Source organism: Dromiciops gliroides, chromosome 4 (genome assembly GCF_019393635.1).
Source record: "Dromiciops gliroides isolate mDroGli1 chromosome 4, mDroGli1.pri, whole genome shotgun sequence".
Taxonomy (NCBI): domain Eukaryota; kingdom Metazoa; phylum Chordata; class Mammalia; order Microbiotheria; family Microbiotheriidae; genus Dromiciops; species Dromiciops gliroides.
The window spans coordinates 320,460,316-320,484,031 of record NC_057864.1 but is presented as its reverse complement, the minus strand read 5'-3'; positions in this window follow the sequence as shown (position 1 = coordinate 320,484,031).

The window sequence follows — 23,716 nt, the reverse complement described above, 5'->3', positions numbered from 1 at the left end:
GAGATAAGTAGTTTGCTAGAGTTCATATAGGTAGGGATCTGAACCCAGGTCCTCTGACTACACAATCAGGGCTCTTTTCACCATGCTGCTGACATATATACTCTTAGTGGGTAGAGACTCTTTTTTGTCTGTATTACCAACACATGGCACAATCCCTGGCAAATAGTATATATTGAAATATTTTATTTTTAATTTATTTTATTTTAAATTTATGGAATAAATATTTCTAAAACATAGCAGAAAAAAAAGACAATTATACATGAAACTGCAAATCTATTATGTTCAACTTGCTATTCCTTTTAAATATATAATGAAGTGATCATATAATTTGTAATTTGTTCCCTTTTTTCTTCCTTCACTCCTCCATGACTATCATTACACACACACACAGGCACACACATTTGTGTGTATGTAAAATCATTCTATATATACTTCTATTTTTAAAATGGATAGCCATTAGAGTAAAGAGGGAAGTGATTCACTCAAGGTTATGCAGCCACTAAGAAGTAGATGTAGGACTGAATGAAGGTCTTCTGACTTCCAAGTCCAAGTCCAGCTACTCTTCTCATTAAGACATATTACTATGAGTGTCTCTACCTGCTAGTGCTACTCCTGGTCCCTCGCTCTCACTCTCTCTCTTACTCTCCCTCTCTTGCTCTTGCTCTCGCTCTCTCTCACACCACCAAAACTATAAAAGCACTCTGAGTGCATGTTCATCTCTTCCTTGTTTGACTTGCCTGAACTTGAGTACTAATTGCCAAAGCTATGGTATCCATCAGAGGTGGTTGGCCTCTCAATCCACTGCCCTTAAGTCTAGTTTTATGTCATTGAGATCACACTTTGACCTGATTTGGGTTCACTTTGAAGGAGCATTTTTCAATTAGAAGCAAATTTCTATCTGGACTGGACCAGATGAAAATTGTTTTCTTTGGGATTAGTGGCTGGGGCAAGAACTAGGCTAAAAATTGTGTAATACTATTCTTTTTTTTTTAAACTAAGATAAATAGCATCCAATGTATAAGCTATGTATAATTAACATATATGTTGAATATTTTTTTTTCAATCTCCAGGTTTCCCTAAATAATTGACTAACAACAAAAACAAACAACAGGTGCAATGCTCTAACCACTGTAATGCTCAAATATTTCTGTGTGGCCTAGTTAGGCTAGTTTTGTTGCAATCTCCCATTGAAGCTTATAGCAAAATTTTAGTTTTATGTTATTGTTATCTATGTCAATTTCACAGTACTTGAATAATAAATTTTTCACTTTTTTTTGTATTTTACTATCTTTTAGTATGTACTTAGTGATGGAATTTTGGATTATGTTTTTGCGTAGAATATATTTTCCTTGAAAGACAGTGGGGGGGGGCAGCTAGGTGACGCTGGATTCAGGAGTACCTGAGTTCAAATCCGGTCCCAGACACTTGACACTTACTAGCTGTGTTACCCTGGGCAAGTCACTTAACCCCCATTGCCCCGCAAAAAAAAAAAAAAGAAAGACAGTGGGTACAGTGAACCAATGGGGTCCTATACTTTAGACAAGAAGACCTTTGTTTCAATCTTGTTTCAGACACTTAACTAGATACATGATTTTTGGAAAGTATTTTAACTTCCCTGACTTTCAGTTTTCTTATCTACAGAATGGGGACTATAATTCCATCTCTTCTACTGGACTATTATAAGTATCAAATTATATAATGCATGTAAAACACTGAAAATTGCAAAGAACTAAGAAGAAGTAAGGGCCATAGTTATTTTGCTTTTTTTAAAAATAAAATTGTTAGTTTTTAAAAATACAAAAATGAAGCTATGCTGAAATTAACATGAATGCTTTCAAAGTGACAAAAATATAACTTAATCTGTGGTATGTTATTTTAACTGGCTTTTAATTCTCATTTTCTACTTCTGAAAACTTAGCAGTATATAAATAATGACTTATTTACATTTATTTTGTCTGAGAGTTTTCTTCGAAAACTTGAGGGTTTTTCACTGTGGGTAGGAATTGGGGAGAAAACAACAAAAAAAAATAATGCAGGTGAGAGGCATAAGACCTAGATTTTATTTTTGCCTTTGTCATTGTGTGACTTTGGCTAAGATATCTCACTTATCTATGCCAATTGTGAAATGAAAATAATAGTTTAATTCAATTATTTACTTCAAAAATACTATGAGAATTTATATTATACCTATAAAATATTTTCAGTTCCTTAGAGCAACATGCTATATAAGTTTATTCTATGATTGTTGTCCATTATGAATGATTTCTTCATTTTATTTACTCAGTAGCTTAACATTGGTGGCATGCATATCAAGTTATAGCTACCAGAGTTAGGATCCATTCCAGATTGATAGGTATATACCAAAGAGAGTAAGAAGGAAAATATGAGGAATCACAAGTTTCTAAAGATACTACTAATAAGATACCCCTAAGAGTAATACTACTCATTCTGTACAATGTATTGAGTCACCTAAAAAGCAATATTTAATGAAGTTCACTTAGGCCATTTTAAAATTAAGGCATGTTTCCATTACACCAATAACTTATAATTATACAATACTCCATATATATATATATATATATATATATATATATATATATATATATATATATAGTGGGCAATGAGGGTTAAATGACTTGCCCAGGGTCACACACCTAGTAAGTGTCAAGTGTCTGAGGCCAGATTTGAACTCAGGTCCTCCTGAATCCAGGGCTGGTGCTTTATCCACTACGCCACCTAGCTGCCCCTCACTCTGCTTATAATTGATATTAGTGAGAAGAGTCCACACACAGTAAAGCTCTCAGATCTATCCCAGATTTAGAATTGGAAGGGGCTTTAAAGACCATCTAGGCAAATCACCTCACTTTTTCTTTTTCTTTTGGGCCAGTGCTTTATCCACTGCGCCTCCTAGCTGCCCCCACCTCACTTTTTCAAATGAGCAAACTGAGTTCTAGAATGTTGAAATGACTTATCCAAAGCCACACAGCAAGTAACTGGCAGATCCAACATTCAAACCCAGGTTCTTTGACTACAAATCCAGGGCATGTTACACTGAACCAAACTGCACGCCTGATTTATGTATGTACCCCTCCCAATAATGCTAGTATATAGATAGAACACAAATATTCTAACTATTTTATAAGTGAAGACACTGGTGTCCATTGAGGTGAAGGGATCTGCCTAAGGTCACATATCTGATTGCTGTTAGTTCTGGGATTTGAACCAGGTTTTGTTTTTAGGTCCTCTACCCCATACTACTATGGCAGCACATTGGGATATATGGAAATTGAATGTATCTTCACCCACACAATCCCCCCAACTACCAAGATTTCAGCCACGTATATAGTTACATCCATTCCATCCCCTTTCAAACATGTTACCAGTGCTTCACATAAGTATCAAAAATGTCAGAAATAAAGAGTAATTTTTCCTACTTCCTCTGCTTATACACTGGGGAAGGTACCAGTGAGCCCTGTTATAGCCAGAAGGTGCTAATGATACTAATGAACACTCTAGTGATATAATGAAAACAGAAAATGGAGGACAACCATAGAGCACACACAAACCACAAACTTGATAACAGTCAATTCTGACAGCCAAGATTTTGGAACAGAACTTCCAATTCAAGGAGTCAGTGCTCAGAAAGCAAATGAGAAGTGTTGAATAGCATTTGGGCAAAATTGTGTCCTCAGATCACATTTTTTCTAATTGCAGCTCTTGCCTTGCAGAACAGCAATTAGAAAATTACATATGCTGAGAGAGGAGGCCCAGAAAAGGCCCTTGTATTCTGGTTCACCACAGTTAATGAAGTCACACAGTCTGCCTTAACTTATTAGCAGTTTTGAACAGAGAACAGCTGAATAGTAGCTGCCATTTAAAATGAAATAACAGAAAGGAAGCAAAGACTTTGATAGATATATTTGAAGGAGTCATATTTTTTCACCTGTTCATGTGGTGAACATCTGTGGTTTGTTGGCAAATTCACTTTTTCATACTGAAAGAACCTTGGACGTTCAAAGCCCCATCTTCCCTTCTATCTCTTCCTTTGAAGTTTACTTCTGGAACTTTTAAGCCATGGGTAGCCAAATGGTTTTGGTATGTGGGCTTTAGAATAATTCTAAATTGAGTGTTGGGACTGAGGATTTGCTGTGTATTTGTTTTTCTTTTCTGTCAATGTTTGTCAGTACTGTTGACCAGGTACCTAAATTGCTGCTCCTTTGGTAACTGCCTTCCTTTCATTGTCAAATAATTTGGCTACTTTGGTCTAAGATTATGTCCTTAATTCATGTATGTGAGTATGACAATGTAGCTCAAAATGCAAATACGATTGCTTTAATAGAGATTAATTTACAAGGTGGTAAATGAATAATATAGCCATTTGAAAACAAAAACAACACCAACCTAGTAAATTATGTTTTTCCTTGGGCGCTGATACAGAGAATATTGCAATTCTGTATATGTATCCCCGGGGTTAAATACAGTACCATACATATGAAAGGCAGTAAATAAATGTTTGTTGGTTGATTGATTTGTGGAAAGCTGTACTATATTCTAGAGTTTCAGATATGGAGGGGTCCCTGAAGTCTGATCTTCTAATTTTTCAGGAAAGTAAACCAAGACCCTTGATTATAAATGACTTGACCAAGGATTTCCTAGCTCCTGATAGAACCAGATGTAGAGCTCAGGGTTCCTTCCTTTTAACTGAATATTCTTTTCATCACTCCATACTAACTCATTCTTTAGTGCATTAGTGTCAGATTCAAAGAAAAGTGAGAAACCACTAAACAGTACATAAGAATCCTTGATGTTTCATATTGACTTAGAAAACCACACATTAACATTATCTATGCTTTATTGTATTTTTATTTATTTTGTTAAATATTTCCCAATTACATCTTATTTTTTTCAGGAAGCACTAGAAAGGGGGTGTGGGCAGAGAAAGAGGCAGCTGCATGTTTGACAACTATGCTCTAGTGATTTATCAATTTCACCTGAGTCAACAAGCATTTGCTAAGCACCTACTAGGTGCTGGATACTTCCTTAATCACCATTGGTTGTGAAGAGACTTAAACTACTTCCCTGGAAGGAGTAGTATAAGCTTTTACCCATCAGGCTCATGGAAGGCTTTCTTTTTTATGAAATTGATGAAACTATTCTGTTTATTCAAAATGTATCTTGAAGTAGCATAATAGTGATCACTATTAATCAGAACATTCAAAAATAACTGATTTTGTGTACATCATCAAACCCATTGCAGAAACTTTGGGGACATAGTTTTTGTCAACAATAGTTAGATTTTATACACATATTCACCGTGTTCTATTCTGAGATTTTTAAGTGGCAGCCAGTCCTATTCATTTACTGAATAACTTCTCAGCTTACTAAATTGACTTAAAGTTAAAATCTTAAACATTGTCTAATGGTTTTACTTATCATGTCTGTCAATACAACCTCAGGCAGTATGTTTTAATTTATTATAACTGTTAGATTATACTTAATATTTTGTTTTCCTCCTTTATGTTTCATCCTCTTAAGTAATGTGCTTGGGAATTTTCCCAGAGTTTATTTATTTAGATCTTCTATATTTTCCTAATAAACCATAAAAGTTCTTTTTTGGAATTATTCCCAAATGGTTATTCTGTCATCTTTCTCTTTTATAAAAGGGCCCAGATAATCATTACAGTTCTGTAATTGTGAAATTGGAGAGAGATGATCATATCTCAGTTGAATAGTATGATTCCTCTGCACATAAGACTAAAAATTGAACTGCTTGCATTTATAGTAGAAAGGGAAGACACAGAGAATTTCTCCTTCATAGTTCATACTTACTGTGATTCTTTTTTTAGGTTAGGGATAATCTCCATTAGGTGTTAAAAGATGCTTCTTATGTTCCTATGTTCAGTGTCATAATATGTCCGAATTCAACTACATTTTATAAACACACTGACATACATATGTGAATGTGCTCAAGGCTACCATCTGTGTTATGGATGTATACTAAACTTAAAAATATATATTCTGTTTACAATTTCTTTTGAAGAGCCACTTAAACATTTAACAGCATACCACTGAATAAATTCCTGTATTCATCAGGGAAGACAACAGGTGCATAGTCAAGTATATATAAAATAAATTCAAAGAAATACAAGATAGGTTAGGCAGGGAGGGCACTAGCAGTGAAGTGGAAGGGTCGTGATGGTCACTCTTTTAGAGCAGGTGGATTTGATTTTGGGAAAACACTGTCATTTAGAGTCAAAACCAGAGATGAGGTGGGAGTCCCTGTTGAGTAACTCAATAGTTTGTTAAAAGATGAATTATAAAGGATTATAAAGTCATGAGAGTGTTTTCCTTCTCTGGTTAATAAATTGCCTCTAAGGTAAGGCAGCATGGAGATCCATAAATGTTTGGAACAATGGCAAAATCATTTGAAGGCCAACACTTGTGTACATTCAGAATCATCTGATTCTTCCAATACTCAATTCAGGCCCCTTTGTGAAGGCCATCTTGATCTCCCAGGCTAAATGTTCCCTGCCTTCTCATATTATCAAATAATATTTTGTATGATTAATCCTGTTCATTTTATTCATTTGCATATATTTTCCCCACCCCACCACAATTAGAATGTTTCTTGAAAGCAGGAATTATGTCATTTCTAAAATATTGTATTCTTGATGTCTATCTAGCCTGTCACATAAAACTTAAAATGAGTTGAATTTGGATATATGAACTCTGCCATCTTGTTTGAAAATGTTTCTCATTAAATAGTCATGCCCTCATATGCTCTGTACTTTTCTCTTATTTTTTTTCTTTTTCTTACTTTCTCTTCCTCCCTACCCCTTCTGTCTCAGTCTACTTTCCTTCTCCTTAAAGGCACAGTTTCTTTTATTTCTGCTGCTGAGTCACAAAGTGGCCATGACCCTAACTCAGCTGTTTCTAAAGATTCTAATTCCTTTCCTTTGTTGACATTAGGCACAGATTTTTCTCAGGTGCAGATTTCCTGAGGCTTTGGGCAGAAAGCAAGAATGCTAGTTGAAGCATTATAAACTAACAATTCCCTGAATTTCAGGAAGCAGTTGCCCAGAATTCCTGGTAAGCATCATGCATTTTTCCTTTTAATCTTTGTACTTTACAGAAAAGACTCCTGTCAATGATTACTGGGGAGAAAATCATTCAGCAAGAGTAAAACTTTTGTTGCATTATCCCCTCCAAAAGTCTACAACTTTGCAAGTTCTTGGTTCACTGCTTAAAAATATCAAACTGCAAAGATGCACTTCTAGAAATTACAAGTAATTTGTGCATCAAACAACATGTACAATGGTTCTATGCAGTAAATTGGGAGCAGCTGCCTATGCCTCCCATTACAGCTGGGTACAAAGTATATAATTTATGTTTTCTGCCGTAGTAAGTGGGAAGGATTTTTAAAAATGTGTTCATGCCTCTATAAAGAGTCTTTTCCTGTTTCTACCATTGTAAACCCTAAAGAGGCTGAATTTTGCTATTATGTTAAATGTTAATTCATTTTTTTATTGTACTTGAATGTCCTCACAAAGAACTCTGCCTCCTGACCTCATAGTTCATTGGTGACAAACCACTAGAATATATCTATGCTTAAGGTTTCATTTTTTATGAATGCAATTTGTTAGAAATCATAGGCAATGAGAAAAAAGACAGTCATTATTAGAAGTCATTATACACCATAAATCCAATAAATAATGAATATCTCTCTAACAAATGTTATGGGAGGTTATGCATGTTGTTGATAAACTAAAAAGCATCAGGGCTATATTTTCTCTCACTACTTCTTAGATCTGCACCTTCCAAGGTCCTTAATAACGAAGCAACATGAAACAACTTTATATATTAATCTTTGCTTGGGTTGTGTACGTAATTGAATGCATCAAAGGCTAGAAGATAATTATAAGCAACAAGATAATCATACCGAATGGAAAACTCTGAAAATGCCTGCCTTGATTCAAAATCCATTTTACATTCAGTATTGCTGAACTCTTGATTTTTTGACTCTACAAATGAAAGAAAGGAAAACACCATAACAAAATTTAGCAACCACCTGACAGGGAGGATAAAGGAAAGTATTTATAAGAGCAAGAATCCACCAATGACTCTAATGTCCCTTATGTAAAGTCAACAATGTCAGTGGTCAATTTTTCTGATCCCATGATCAAGTTTTAAGGTTGGGAAGGGGAAAAAATCTTCAAACATTTACTTCTCCTAAATACTGAATCTCTGTAAACAAATTGAGTTTTGAATTTTTAAAATTCCTGCCTTCAAGTCATGAAGCTTCACCCTTTGAAAAATAGGTTTGAACAACAGGTGAGAAGGGAATTTTTGTTTTGCAGCATTCAGTTTATAATTTGTAGAGCAGTTGCAACAACTAAAAACAAAATATATTAAATTTGGGGAACTATAGACCCAGCAGCAAAGAATAAATCAAGTAGATATGACCTTCATGAAACAAGCTCATGTTTGAAGCTAAATCAGTAAACCTAAAATGTAGCTGGAAGAGGAAACTTTCAGATAAAACACATTTTCATGCTTTAATCCTTTCAAAACATGCTGGGAGTCTATCAAAATTGACCTTCCCTACTGTAGATTAAAATCTGGGAAAACTGTTGATAGCTTAAGGAAAGCTTAGAATGGATTTATTTTATACTTTTAAAATAAGCAATTAACACAAGGAATTCACATTTCATTAAATTGTACAGGGGTATGCTATGGAATAAGAATACACATTTCATCCATAATTACATACAGACATTCATAGTGAGTCTAGGCTTTGTTTGCCTTAAAAATAAGTACAGTAGCTTCATCTAATGGTAAAGGATAATAACACTTTCCCACCAAGTGGAATAGTGAAATATTCAAGACCCATTCTAGCAATCACCCCACATATTAGCTAAATGAAACTACCATGCTGTCAGTGGTTCAAATTCACCTAGGTGTGAGTTTTAGGTATTAGCCAGAAGGGAAATCTAATGCACAATTCAAACCAAAATTTAAGAATTAATCCCATTTTGAAGAATTAATAATTTAATTGTCCAGTTCAATTATTAAAATATAAATAGGACATTAAACATTTAGAAGATACTTTTGCATAATGGTAGGGGTCTACTAATTGTCAGATAGTGCTTTCTATTTATATCTATCAATAAATTTAAAAAGCATGTATAAACTGAAAAATACTAACAAAATATAACTAAATAAAGACATGTTTTGTTCTTACTCTATTTCTTCCAAAGCCTTCCCCATTGGGACTCAAATCTATAAGCAATTTTGATTCTTATCAGATATTATTATTATTACAAATAATCAGTAATTGTTGTGTTAAAAAGAGAAGACTATCTGTAGAACTATGTGAACAACAATTATACCAACAACAAATAATTTTCTTCTGCCTCTCCCCAACAAAAAACAATTAAATTGGCACAATGAAATTGCTTTTTTGCTTATACCATTATAGCATTGCATATATTATTTTGGTACTTTAGAAATATATGCTTTTACACTGTCACAGTTTTTCCTCAAATTATTATTAACCCTAACAAATTTTATATATAATTTTCATATTAAGTTGCTAGTACTAATTTCTGTCTTTAACCATGGCTTTTCTTATTAACACAGTTGTATCCATTTGGAGGGGATGCCTAAGGACAAAATCCACTCAGGATTTTCAATTTTTATTTGTAAAAAGACAAAAAGTAATACCAGAAATCTAATATTTAATATTTGTTTCATTGCATATAAATGTTACATTGGATGGAAAATAAGGTCAATTGGTAATTCTGGCATTTTAGAGCAGTTGTTCTCAAACTTTTTCATTAGAAATAAAATATACAGGGTGCGGAGCCAAGATGGCGGAGAGGAATCAGCAAGCTGCCTGAGCTTTCCTTCTGTTCCCTCAAAACGAACATTAAATCAAGCCTCTGGATGGATTCTGAAACTACAGAACCTGCAAAGAGACAGAGAGACACAGTCCTCCAACCAGAGATAATTTAGAAGACTTCAGGAAAAGGTCGGTCTGACTCAGGCAAAAGGGAGGCCCACTGCAGGGCAGCAACCCAGCACCAAGGGGGTCGGGGCAAGTCAGCAGGAGCTGCGGGCCACAGCCGAACAACTGAGGCTCCCAGAACCTGGTTCAAAAATCTGGTGGCCAAGAAGGACAGTGGAAAAACCTACCTGCACCGGCCGGCCGAGAGGGCCACGAATGGTGGGATCAGATGCTGGGGTCTGGCGCCTGGCTGGCCAAGCACAATCAGACAGGAAGTGCAGGGCAGGGCATCTCCACACACCATAAAGGCCTCAGAGTAAAAGCCCGGTCACACAGCACCTATACACCTGCACAAGAAGCCCAAAACAGGGACCCTGGTGCCCCCAGAGCAGACTTCAACTTAAAGAATAAATAAATAGGCTGCAATAATGAGTAAGAAGCAAAAAAGAGCCCTCTCCATTGAGAGCTTCTGTATCAATAGGGAAGAAGCCAACACAAACTCAGATGAGGACAATAGCCTCAAATTGGCTACATCTGAAGCCTCACAAGGGAAGGTGAATTGGTTGCAAGAACAAAAAGCCTTCCTGGAAGAGCTCAAAAAGGATTTTAAAAATCAATTGCAAGAGGTAGAAGAAAAAATGGGGAGAGAAATGAAAGCAAAACAAAAAAACTATGAAAAAAGAATCAGCAGCTTGGAAAAGGAAGCTGAAGAAAACAAAGCCTTAAAAAATTCATTTGGCCAAATGGAAAAAAAGCTGCATAATCTCACTGAAGAAAACAATACCTTAAAAAATTCACGTGGCCAAATGGAAAAAAAGGTGCATAATCTCACTGAAGAAAACAATACCTTAAAAAATTCACTTAGCCAAATGGAAAAAAAAGGTGCATAATCTCACTGAAGAAAACAATGCCTTAAAAATTAAAATGGGACAGTTGGAAGATAAGGAATCCATGAGACACCAAGAATCAGTCAAGCAGAATAAAAAAAATGAAAAAATAGAAGAAAATGTGAAATACCTCATTGGAAAGACAACTGATCTGGAAACAGATGAGGAGAGACAATTTGAGAATCATTGGACTGCCTGAAAGCCATCACCAGAAAAAGAATCTAGACACCATATTCCAGGAAATTATTAAGGAGAACTGCCCTGATATCATAGAATCAGAGGATAAAATCATCATTGAAAGAATCCACCGATCACCTCCTGAAAGAGACCCCCAAAAGGAAAACTCCAAGGAATATTGTAGCCAAATTCCAGAATAATCAGGTGAAGGAGAAAATACTCCAAGAAGCCAGAAACAAGCAATTTAAATATCATGGAGCCACAGTCAGGATTGCTCAGGACCTGGCAGCTTCAACATTAAAGGACCGCAAGGCTTGGAATATGATATTCCGGAAGGCAAAGGAGCTTGGATTGCAGCCGAGAATCTATTACCCAGCAAAAATGTGCATTTTCTTTCAGGGGAAAAGATGGACATTTAATGACATTGGGGACTTTCAATCTTTCCTGGTGAAAAGACCAGAACTGAATAGAAAATTTGATCTCAACATACAAGACTCAAGAGAAGTTTAAAAAGGTAAACAGAGGGGAAAAAAAAGTTACCCTATTAGGTTAAACTGTTTATATCTCTACACAGGAAGATAATACTCATAACTTTTAAGAACTGTAAATGTATTTGGGCAGAGAGAAGGACTTTATATAGAGGGTATAAATATAAATTGTCTTTGATGTGATGATACAAAAGAATTAAGGGGATAAAAAGGGAGTCTATGGGGAGGAGAGGAAAGGGGAGGTGGAATGGGATGAATTATATCATATGAAGAGGTGGAAAAAAACCTATTACAATAGAGGGAAAGAAAGGAGGGGGGAACATGGTTTCAACCCTATTCTCATTAGATTTGACTCAAAGAGGGAATAACATATACGTTCATTGGGATAAAGAAACTTAACTCATTCTTTAGGGAAACAAAAGGGGAAGGGAAAGGGGGGGACTAATAGAAGGGAGGACAAAAGCAAGGGAGAAAAGGGTAACGAAAAGAGAGGGGGGTGATAAAAAGGGAGGGCAGATCGGGGGAGGCAGGGCTAAGAAGTAAAACGTCGGTGAGGAGGAATAGGGTGAAAGAAGGGGGGAAAAGTACAAAGGGGGTAAATAGAATGGAGGGGAATAGACAGTCAGTAATAATAACTGTGAATGTGAATGGGATGAACTCTGCTATAAAACAGAAGCGAATTGCAGAGTGGATTAAAAACCAGAACCCTACAATATGCTGTTTACAAGAAACACATTTGAAGCAGAGAGATACACACAGAGTAAAGGTAAAAGGCTGGAGCAAAATATATTATGCCTCAGCTAAAGTAAAAAAGGCAGGGGTAGCAATCCTTATCTCAGACAAAGTGCAGGCAAAAATAGATCTCATTAAAAGAGATAAGGAAGGAAATTACATCTTACTTAAAGGTACTATAGATAATGAAGTAATATCAATATTAAATATGTATGCGCCAAGTGGTATAGCATCCAAGTTCTTAGAGGAGAAGTTAAATGAGTTACAAGAGGAAGTAGATAGTAATACTATACTAGTGGGGGATCTGAATCTCCCCCTCTCAGAATTAGATAAATCTAGCCAAAAAATAAATAAGAAAGAAGTGAAAGAGGTGAATAGATTACTAGAAAAGTTAGACATGATAGATGTCTGGAGAAAATTGAATGGGGATAGAAAGGAATATACTTTTTTCTCAGCAGTACATGGCACATTTTCAAAAATTGACCATGTATTAGGGCACAAAAACATCATAGTCAAATGTAGAAAGGCAGAAATAGTAAATGCATCCTTCTCAGATCATGATGCAATAAAAATTACATGTAAGAAAGAGCCAGGGAAAAGTAGAATGAAAATCAATTGGAAACTAAATAATTTCATTCTAAAGAATGAATGGGCCAAACAAGAAATCATAGAAACAATCAATAACTTTATCCAAGAGAATGACAATAATGAGACAACATACCAAAATCTATGGGATGCAGCGAAAGCAGTGCTTAGGGGAAAATTTATAGCTCTAAATGCTTACATGAATAAAAAAGAGAAAGAGGAGATTAATGAATTGGGCATGCAACTTAAAAAGTTAGAAAAAGAACAAATTAGAAATCCCCAATTAGACACTAAATTAGAGATCCTGAAAATTAAAGGAGAAATTAATAAGATTGAAAGCAAAAAAACTATAGAATTAATCAATAAAACTAAGAGTTGGTTTTATGAAAAAACCAATAAAATAGATAAAATATTGGTTAATTTGATTAAAAAAAAGAAAGAAGAAAACCAAATTACCAGTATCAAAAATGAAAAGGGTGATGTTACCACCAATGAAGTGGAAATTAAAGCAATAATTAGAAAATATTTTGCCGAACTGTATGCCAATAAATTTGACAATCTAAATGAAATAGATGAATATTTACAAAGATACAAACTGCCCAGGTTAACTGAAGAGGAAATAAAATCCTTAAATAAACCCATATTAGAAAGAGAAATTGAACAAGCCCTTAATGAACTCCCTAAGAAAAAATCCCCAGGGCCAGATGGGTTTACAGGTGAATTTTACCAAACATTTAAAGAACAATTAATTCCAATATTATACAAATTATTTGGAAAAATAGGGGAAGAAGGAGTTCTACCAACTTCGTTTTATGACACAAATATGGTGGTGATACCAAAACCAGGCAAAGCAAAAACAGAGAAAGAAAATTATAGACCAATTTCCCTAATGAATATTGATGCTAAAATCTTAAATAAGATATTAGCAAGGAGATTATAGCAAGTGATCACCAGGATAATACACTATGACCAGGTGGGATTTATACCAGGAATGCAGGGCTGGTTCAACATTAGGAAAACTATTAACATAATCAACCACATCAATAAGAAAACCAACCAAAATCATATGATTATCTCAATAGATGCAGAGAAAGCTTTTGACAAAGTACAGCACCCATTCCTAATAAAAACACTAGAGAGTTTAGGAATCGGGGGAGCTTTCCTTAGAATAATAAACAGTATCTACCTAAAGCCATCAGCAAGTATTATATGCAATGGAGATAAATTAGAGGCCTTCCCAATAAGATCAGGGGTGAAACAGGGATGTCCATTATCACCCCTATTATTTAATATTGTTCTAGAAATGTTAGCTTTAGCAATCAGAGAAGAGAAGGGTATTAAAGGAATTAGAATAGGCAAGGAGGAAACAAAACTATCACTCTTTGCAGATGATATGATGGTATACTTAAGGAATCCTCGAGAATCAAGTCAAAAATTACTTGAAACAATTAACAACTTTAGCAAAGTAGCAGGATATAAAATAAATCCACATAAATCATCAGCATTTCTATACATGACCAACAAAGTCCAGCAGCAAGATATAGAAAGAGAAATTCCATTTAAAGTAACGGTAGATAATATAAAATACTTGGGAGTCTACTTGCCAAGACAAACCCAGGAACTCTATGAACACAACTACCAAACACTCTTCACACAAATCAAATCAGATCTAAATAATTGGAAAGATATCAATTGCTCATGGATAGGCAGAGCTAATATAGTAAAAATGACAATACTGCCTAAATTAATTTACTTATTCATTGCCATACCAATCAGACTACCTAAAAACTATTTTATACAGCTAGAAAAAATAATAACAAAATTCATCTGGAAAAACAAAAAATCAAGAATATCCAGGGAAATAATGAAAAAAAATTCACAGGAAGGTGGGTTAGCAGTACCAAACCTGGAGCTTTACTATAAAGGGGCAGTCATCTAAACTATCTGGTACTGGCTAAAAAGTAGAGTGGTAGATCAATGGAATAGGCTAGGTTCAGGAAATGCAGTAGTAAATGACACTAGTAATGTAGTGCTTGATAAACCCAAAGACTCCAGCTTCTGGAATAGGAACTCAGTATTTGACAAAAACTGCTGGGAAACCTGGACGATAGTATGGCAGAAATTAGGCATAGGCCAACATCTTACACCTTATACTAAAATAAGGTCAAAATGCATACATGATTTAGACATAAGAGGTGATACCATAGGTCAATTAGGAGAGAAAGGAATAGTGTACCTATCAGATCTTTGGAAAGGAAAACAGTTTTTGACCAAACAAGAGATAGAGTATATTATAAAATGCAAAATGGATGATTTTGATTATATTAAATTAAAAAGTTTTTGTACAAACAGAAGCAATGCATCCAAAATTGGAAGGGAGGCAGAAAGCTGGGAAACAATTTTTGAGGCCAGTGCTTCTGATAAAGGCCTCATCTCTAAAATATATAGGGAATTAAATCAAATTTATAAGAATCCAAGTCATTCCCCAGTTGAGAAATGGTCAAAGGATATGAACAGGCAGTTTTCTGATGAAGAAACCAAAGCTATCTATTCCCATATGAAAAAATGCTCTAAATCTCTAATGATTAGAGAGATGCAAATTAAAACAACTCTGAGGTACCACCTGACACCTATCAGATTGGCTAAAATGACAAAGAAGGAAGATAATAAATATTGGAGAGGCTGTGGGAAAATTGGAACACTAATGCATTGTTGGTGGAGCTGTGAGCTGATCCAACCATTCTGGAGAGCAATTTGGAATTATGCCCAAAGGGCAATAAAGCTGTGCATACCCTTTGACCCAGCAATCCCACTTTTAGGTCTTTTGCCCAAAGAAATCATGGAAGGGGGAAAGGGACCCACATGTACAAAAATATTTATAGCTGCTCTTTACGTGGTAGCAAGGAATTGGAAGTTGAGGGGGTGCCCATCAATTGGGGAATGGCTGGACAAGTTGTGGTATATGAATACAATGGAATACTATTGTGCTGTAAGAAATGATGAGCAGGAAGAGTTCAGAGAAACCTGGAGGGTCTTACGTGAGCTGATGATGAGTGAGATGAGCAGAACCAGAAGAACATTGTACACAGTATCATCAACATTGAGTGTTGACCTGCTGTGATGGACTATATTCTTCTCACCAATGCAGTGGTACAGAAGAGTTCCAGGTAACTCATGATAGAAGAGGATCTCCAAATCCAAGAAAAAAAAAGAAAGAAAGAACTGTGGAGTATAGATGCTGATTGAACCATATTATTTCTTTTGTTTTGGGTGCTGTTGGGTTTTTTTTTCTTTCTATTTTGAGGTTTTGCATCACTGCTCTGATTCTTTCTCTTGTAACAGGATTAATGCAGAAATAGGATTAATGTTATTATGTGTTTATATATGTGTGTGTGTGTATATATATCTATATATCTATATGTATATGTATAGAGATATATAGATATAACCTATATCAGATTACCTGCTGTCTAGGGGAGGGGGGATGGAGGGGTGGGAGGGAGAAAAATCTGAAATTGTAAAGCATGTATAAACAAAAGTTGAGAACTATCTTTACATATAATGGAAAAAAAATACCTCATACATAAAAAAAAAGAAATAAAATATAATAAGGAAAAGACTCACTCTATATTTTCCTATTTCCTGGATATGAAACATCACCAAATTAAAGGGAAAAGACATTGATTTTAATGAGACATGATAAGATCTAAAGTAACCTTATTCCAGAATAAAAAAAATGCAGAAAATAGGCTTATGTACTATTTTGCTGTGCTTTTCCTATTATTTATTTTAGTGTTAGTTTTTTAAAAAATATTTAAAACATTTAATGTCCCTAATATAACTTCCCCATTCATAGAAAAGGCAAGCAATATGTCAATTGTACATGTAAAATAATGTAAAGCATATTTCTATATTAGCAATGATACAAAGGGAAGAGATTGGGGAAAGTATGCTTCACTTCGTACCATATACATCAATTTTCTGGAATTGGATAGCATTTTTTCATTACGAATCTAGAGTTGTCTTGCATGATTACCTTGATCAGAGTAGTCTTTCAAAGTTGTTTATCCTTACAATATTATTTTTTTTTTTTGGTGGGGCAATGGGGGTTAAGTGACTTGCTCAGGGTCACACAGCTGGTAAGTGTCAAGTGTCAAGGCCGGATTTGAACTCAGGTACTCCTGAATCCAGGGCCGGTGCTTTATCCACTGTGCCACCTAGCCGCCCCCTACAATATTACTATTAATGTTTATAATGTTCTCCTGGTTCTGCTCACTTTGTTTTGCATAGGTTTATATATATCTTCCCATGTTTTTTCTGAAACCATCCTGCTCATCATTTCTTATAGCAAAATAATATCCCATTATAATCATATACCACAACTGTTCAGTCACACTCCAATTAATGGGCAACTACTCAATTTCTTATTCTTTGCAACCACAAAAAGAGCTGCTATAAATATTTTTGTGTATATAAACATACATATACTTATATATGTATATAGTTATGTATATGTGTATATATACATATACTCATACAAACTCTATATATCAATCTTTCTATACCTACCTATCTATCTATCTATCTATCTATCTATCTATCTATCTATCTATCTATCTATCTATCTATCTATCTATCTATCCATCTATCTAATTATCTATCTATCTATCATCTCCTTTCCCCTTTTCCTTATCTCTTTGGGATACAGATTCTTGGAGTGGTATTTTTGGGTCAGTGGGTATGTCCAGTTTTATGATCCTTTGGTCATAGTTAAAAATTCTTCAGAATGGTTGGAATAGTTCATCACTCCACCAACCATACACTATTGTACTTATTTTTCTATATCCCCTCCAGTATTTATCATTTACCTTTTCTGTCACATTAGACAATCTGATAGGTATGAGATGGTAACTTACATTATTTTAATTTGCATTTCTCCAATCAGTAATGATTTAGAGCATTTTTGTGTGACTATAGGTATCTTTGATCTTTTCTTCTTACCCATTTATAGCCTTTAATTATTTACAAATTAGAAAATGGCACTTATTTAATCATTTTTGTTCACTTCTGTATATATTTGAGAAATGAAATATTTATATGAAAATCTTTCCCTGTTTTTTGTTGCTCAAGTTTCTTGCAGAAAGGCTTACTTAAAACTGAAAGAACTAATTAAATGAAATTCTATTCTGGAATTTCTCAACAATAGTGAAGAAATATTTCTGAGATGAAAATTATAGGAATACCTACTGGGATGGGAAGTCACACATGACCAATTTGGATTTGTAGAGTTTGGGACGGAGAAGAAAATAAAAGGTGGATGAAGTCTGACAGGCAGGATGAGAACAATTTTCAGAGCTACTGTTTACACTGATTCCAGATATGCATTTAGTGCCTACCATGCTGTAGGAATGCTATGGCTGCAGAGAGGATTTTTAACCTCTCCTGGCAAAGTAATTGCTATTGGAGAATTTATTAAAGATATCCTATCTGCCTTAAAAATTCCACCTACTCTAGCTATTGTTCATTGTCCTGCTCATACAGGAAACAGTGACCCTTTATCAAAAGGGAATGCATGAACCAAAAATGCTACTGAGCTTGCTGCTTTGGAAGCCCCTGAACACACATTTAACCTCACATCTTCTGATGGTTTTTCCTTTTCTCTTGCTTATGATGTGTCTGATGTAGAGAAGTGAAAAAAGAAATTCAAGGCTAAAGAGATCAATGGGGTCTGGGTGACTTCAGAGGGAAAGCCACTTCTCCCCTGGAGTTTCAACCACCAGATATGCCTATCTATTCACAGAAAAGGCCAGTTTGGTACACAAAGAATTGTGGACTCAGTAAAAAGAGCTTGGATTGCCTCCGGAGTTATTAATATGGCCTCTAGGATTTGTGCCTCTTACCTTGCCTGTCAGACTTATAATCAACATGCCTTTTGGGCTAAAGCTTATGGAGGACATCCTTTAGCATAAACACCTTTTTTAACATTTACAAATTGATTCTATCACAGTGCCTAAGGAAAGATATTATAAGTTTTGTTTTGTTATAGTTGATTAACTCACTCAGTAGATGAAGACATTTTCCAGCCCCAATGCCACAGTTGCCTTTGTTGCCAAAACCCTCCTTAAAGAGATTATTCCTTGCTTTGGTGCACGCACCCCTATTGATTCTGACAAAGGCACACATTTTACTGATTCTGTTCTATCCCAAATTGATTCTTTCCTGGGAGTAACACCACAGTTCCATACACCCTATCACCACAAAGCTTAGGCCAGGTAGAATGAATGAATAAAGAGCTTAAGAGCATGATTGGCAAATTGTGCACTGAAACTCATTTGAAGTGGCCTGACGTTCTACCAGTGGCACTGTTCTATCTGGGCAGCAGGCCAAGAGGAGAACTACATATATTACCCTTTGAGATGCTTTTTGGCCATGCCCCTATCCAAGCAAAACCTTTTCGCTAGTATATACATCATTGGTGTGGTGAGATTTTTCTGTTGCTTCCTATATACAGGAATTACAAGCCAGGCTACATGAACTCCATAAGGCATAATAAGCAGTACAGGTGGGACCCTTGGACTTCTCCTTACATGATTTGAAACCAGGAGACAGTGTATATATAAAAAATTTTCAGCAGACTAGTGGGACCCAGCCAGCTTGGAAAGGTCCTTTCCAGGTATGGCTGACAACTCTGACTGCCATCAAAATTGGAGAGAAGGATTCTTGGATCAATTGCTCCCATTTAAAACCAGTACCAATACTTGATGAGTAATACATTCATGGAAATTATGTAATAATGAATAATAATGTCAGTTCAAGTGTTACATAAGTGTTTCTTTTTTATGCCATCGTATCTACATTTTGAATGTAATAGTATGAGTTTATTTTCATAGAAATTTTCGTTATATTAAGATTGTGTTTTATTTTATTTTATTTTATTTTTTAGTGAGGCAATTGGGGTTAAGTGACTTGCCCAGGGTCACACAGCTGGTAAGTGTTAAATGTCTGAGGCCGGTGTTGAACTCAGTTCTTCCTGACTCCAGGGCTGGTGCTCTATGCACTGCACCACCGAGCTGCCCCACGATTATGTTTTAAGCCAGTTTTAATTTCATTATCTTTTATTCTTCCATGTGTATTTTTTTCTATTCATTTATCTCTCAATTTTTTTTTTTTTTTTGGTGCGAGGCAATGAGGGTTAAGTGACTTGCCCGGGGTCACACAGCTAGTAAGAGTCAAGTGTCCGAGGCTGGATTTGAATTCAGGTCCTCCTGAATCCAAGGCCAGTGCTTTATCCACTGTGCCACCTAGCTGACCCTATCTCTCTATTTTTGAACCAATGAAAGATGATCTTGATTTCATAATGCAATATTAAGTCTGGAAAATGTTTGGTTTTCCAACTGATAATTTGATGAAATTACATAAGTATTTACTTAATAAATTGATTGCTATGAGAAGTGTAAATTAATTCTAGAAGTATTATTTTTACTAAGCTTAAAAAGTTATCATTTGGAATTATTGCATATTGTATTTTATATTTTGAGTCAAAGCAAATTCACACTTTTTTGTTGTCATCATTATCCTCAGTTGTTAAATCCAAATGATACTTGGACTATGGGAACTTACCATTTGAGATGGTAATTGCCTTTATTCCGAGTTATCAGATCCTGAGCAGTCAATGTCAGCTATCCATGAGAGGAATACATATAAGAGCAGGCATTGAACTGACACAGAAGGGGAGACACGCAGAAAGTCCAGGTAGTACACTGACTTGGGAAAGGCCAAGGGAACAGCCATTGTCAAGACCTGAGGTTGGATTTTCATGGTATTTGTAACTTTTATTTTATTCTTTGAATCCAGCTTTCTTGTATAAAATGACAAATATAGTAAGGTTTTACATAATCATATATGTATAACCCATATTGGATTGATTACTGCCTCACAGAGAGGAGAGGGAAGTAAAGGAAAGAGAGATAAAAATTCGAACCCCAAACTATAAATAAAAATGTTTATTATTTAAAAAAACAAAATAAAAGAGATTGAAGAAAAATTAAAAAAAACAAAAAACAAAAAAAAATTTAAAATATGGAAAGAAGTTCTACCAACTTAAAATAGAGAATCAAAACCTTAAGGAAAACAATGATTACTTGAAAACTAGAATTGGGCAAGGATAACCTAATGACATTCTAAAACACTAAGAAATAATAAATCAAAAGAATGGAAAATTGGAACAGAAAGTGAAACATTTCATCAGAAAAACAACTAATCTGGAGAAGAGATCAAGAAAAAATAATATAAGAATAGTCATACTACCTGAAAATCATAATAAAAATAATCTTGATATGATATTACAATAAATTATTAAGGAAAATTGCCCTGAAGTACTAGAATGGGACAAAGCAGAAATAGAAAAAAATCCACTGGTCTCCACCTGAAAAAGATCCCTGGAGGGGGCAGCTAGGTGGCGCAGTGGATAGAGCACTGGCCCTGGAGTCAGGAGGACCTGAGTTCAAATCCGACCTCAGACACTTAACACTTACCAGCTGTGTGACCCTGGGCAAGTCACTTAACCCCAATTGCCTCACTAAAAAAAAAGAAAAAAGATCCCTGGACAACTTACAGGGATATAATAACAAAATTTCAAAGGTTAAGGTTTAGTAGAAAATATTAGAAGCAACAAAGAAAAAACATATATCATGGAACTATAATAAGGATTACACAAGACCTAGAAGCTATTACCTTGAAGGACCATAGATTTTGGAATTCTATATTTCATAGAGGAACAGAGCTGGAGTTACAACCAAGAGTAACTTACCCTGAAATCCTGAATTAAAAAAAATAATAATGAAATACTTTCAGGTATTTGTGACAAAAACAACAAAACTTAAAGGAAAGGGGCAGCTAGGTGGTGCAGTGGATAAAGCACTGGCCCTGAATTCAGGAGGACCTGAGTTCAAATCTGACCTCAGACACTTGACACTTACTGGCTATGTGACCCTGGGCAAGTCTCTTAACCCCTCCTAACCCAGGGGAATAAAAAAAAAGGAAAATTCAAAATATAACATCCAGGGTAAATATAAGGTAGACATTAAAGAGTAATTATAAGGAACTCAATAAGTTAAAATTGTTTACTTGTGAACAATATGTGAAAATCTTGGTACTCTTTAGACTGTCACCATTATTTGGTTAGTTTGAAAGAAAGGCTTGGGCTGAGTTGAGTATGACGGTGTATCAAAAGATTAAAAGGAGTAGTTATACAAATGAGACATAAAAGGAAATATTGATATAGCAGAAGCTTTTAGGGGGGAGGACAAGTAGTGCTAGAACCTTACTCTCATGAGGAATGGGGTAAAGAGGGAACAACATATATCTAGAAGGGTATAAGTCTTCTAAATTCAGAAAGAAATAAGAAGGCAATGGGTTAGTCTTAGGTAAGAGGATAAGGGAGCAATTTTCTGAGGAGTGGGTAGGTAAAGAAAGAGGAGGCAATGTAGCTGGTAGAAGTATAGCCGAGGGGGCAGCTTAGAGGCAGAGTGGTTAGAGTACCAGCCCTGGAGTGAGGAGGACCTGAGTGCAAATCCACCCTCAGACACTTGACACTTACTTGCTCAGACCCTGGGCAAGTCACTTAACCCTCATTTCCCCATTAAAAAACAAAAACAAAAACAAAAATAGGATAAGGATAGTGAGGAAAAATAGAAAGGAGGAAAATACATAAGTAATTATATCTTAAAATGTGAATGGAAGGAATTTCCCCTTAAAATGGAAATGGATAGCAGATTAAAAATTTGAATTGCACAATATGTTGCTTATAGCAAGCACTATAAAAATAGAAATAAACATAAAATAAATGGCAGGAGTAGAATTTGTTATATAAAAATAACAGGGGACAAAATAATTATCTCAAAGTTATAGCTAAAAATATTAATCAAAAGAGAAAAATAGAGAAACTATACTAGGTATCAACAATATTATTAAATATTGTTTTACACCATTTAAAATAACTAGATAGTATAAAATAAATGAGAGCATACCTGCCAGAACAGACATGGGAACTATATGAACATAAAACATAACACTCTTTCTATACAAATAAAGTTAGATCTAAATAATTGAAGCAGTATTTATTTTTCATGGATAGATAAAGCCAATATAAGAAAAAGAATTTACCAAATAAATATATAAGAAAAAATTTACCAAACAAATTTATTTATTCAATGCCATCTGAATTAAATTACTAAAAAAACTTACTGAGTTTGAAAAATAATAAGTCTAAGTGTTTCCATGGCTTTCTAAATCAACCAGCTTATCATCTCTTACACCAAAGCAATATTTCAACCCAATCTCATCCTATTTGAGAGATTGTGTATAGCACATTGCCTTTATAGTCTCCTCAACCAATTTATGAGCATTCTGAGAATAGGAAACACATGATGCACTTCTTATTTTAGCCTTTCTAGCATGTGGTACACAATTGATAATCAATGTTTCTTGAGTTGATAAATATATATATATATATATATATATATATATATAAATCTGCAATGCACAATAAAGTTAAACAAAATAAAATGAAGTATGCTTGTAATTGGAAACTTATCATATAAACAATTAATTTCTTACTAGAATATAGAAAAGCTGAAAGATTCTTTCAGGGCAAGGAACTTCCTCCAAAGGAATTTCATCCCCTCAAACACCAATCTCTGCAACTCTAAAATTTGGTTGATAAATCCTATGTATGTGGCTGAGACATGTAGATAATAAATGACTTGCACCATAGTGTCAACCACAAGTACCTGACAGAATTTGATTTTGTATCCTGGTATTCTCAACACCAAGCCCAACCC